The following is a 1,836-nucleotide window of genomic DNA, read 5'->3' on the forward strand; positions in this document are numbered from 1 at the left end:
GGCGGTGCGATCACTTGACGACCCGCACTGCCGGTGTTCTGCCATATAGTGTCCTCGTATCAGATAGTGTCCGCCTCGTACTGCGCAGGCGCAGCGCCTGCGCAGTACGGAGGAGCAGGAGATGCCGAAAATGCCCGAAGTTGATCAGCTGACCATCAGCTGTACACGGCGCTCGGGCACCTGTTAGCGATGGCAGTGTAAGAGGGCCCCTCGCGGGCTCGCTTCGCTCGCCACGCTTCGGGCACGGCCTCGCTGCGCTCGGCAAATATTTATTCTAACTCTATGTCCACTTGGATAGTAGGGAATGATCCTGGACATAGGGTAAGAATAAATGCGCAGGCGCCGTGTACAGCTGACGATCAGCTGTTGAACTTCGGAGACTTTCGGAGTCTCTTTTGTCCTCCGTACTGCGCCTGCGCAGTACAGGGAGGACACTATATGATAGGGGACTGAATTCGATAAGACACCGGGATTTCTCCAGCTGATCTTTCCTGTCCGCAGTAGAGGAGACATTTTAGCGTAGACGGAGGCAACAAGATTTTAAAAAATAGGAAATACATATTAAGTAATAATAGTTTACTAATAATGAATAGGAATGAATTAAAAACACAATATAATAATAATAGGAATAAAGGGGGAAGTAAATACGTGAATCAGGGCACGTGGCTGATGAGCTACAAACACGTGACCTGCTGCTGCGAAGCGGACCGTTAGACGTGACGTCACAAGGACCGCAGGGCTATAAATAGGGCAACAGAGCGCTGCGCGCACAGTCTTTTCCCGGCTTTCGGCGGAGGAGGAGTAGCAGCTCTGTCTGCTAGCTGCAGGCTCAGCTACCGCTATCCCTATTCACATAGGAAGGGAACTCCGCAAAAATGGCAGAGGCCCTGAAGCGCCTGAGTGATGTATTTCACTGTGTGTGTGGTATGGTACAGTGGCGTTGCTATGGCTGTGTGGCCCGCACCCGGGTGACACTCGGCTCAGACTGGCACCGCATTGAGAGGGGCGCCGCCGCCTCGGCTCCCTCCTTCCCTTCCGGGATCTCCTCTTTACGATCTGCGGGGAGAGTGGGGGAGGAGGGAGTGAGGCAGAAATAGACTGGCTGCCCGGGATCCGACCGTCCCCACACACACCTCCACACGGCGCGGCTCCACTCACTGCAGCTTCCTCCTTGGCTGAGTTGTCTCTGACATGTACACAGGCAGGGAGGAAGAGCCGAGGATGTGGAGGGACAACATCATGCTACAGCACCTGCCCTGAGGTATGCAACAGGAGTGTTGCAGAGGAGGGGGACATAGTGGTTGGGGGCATTGGTAGGTAACTATGCTGCCAGGAGTATTTTTAGGGGGGTTAGAGAATAGGTGCTAGGGGGTGCTCTTTGTTTTGGGTTGGAGAGGGCAGATTTGAAGTTTGACCCCCCCTCCCCCCAGTGCAATTCCTCTCCCCTCCCAAAGCACCCCCTAGCACATATCCTTTCACCCCCCCCCCCCCCCCAAATCAAAGATCCTATCTCTGATCCATCCACCCCCCAAGCCCATCCAGCTCCACCCACCGATCCCATACCCGCTCATCCATCCACCTGAGCATCCATCCCCCTTGATCCTGATCCCATCCCAGCTCCGTCCATCCCCCCCGATCCCATACCCGCTCATCCATCCCCCCGATCCCATACCCGCTCATCCATCCCCCCCGATCCCATCCCAGCTCCATCCATCCCCCCGATCCCATACCCGCTCATCCATCCCCCCGATCCCATCCCAGCTCCATCCATCCCCCCCGATCCCATCCCGTCTCCATCCATCCCCCCGATCCCATTCCGGCTTCATTCATCCCCCT

The sequence above is a fragment of the Aquarana catesbeiana genome, linkage group LG12, assembly GCF_042186555.1.
Source record: "Aquarana catesbeiana isolate 2022-GZ linkage group LG12, ASM4218655v1, whole genome shotgun sequence".
NCBI lineage: Eukaryota > Metazoa > Chordata > Amphibia > Anura > Ranidae > Aquarana > Aquarana catesbeiana.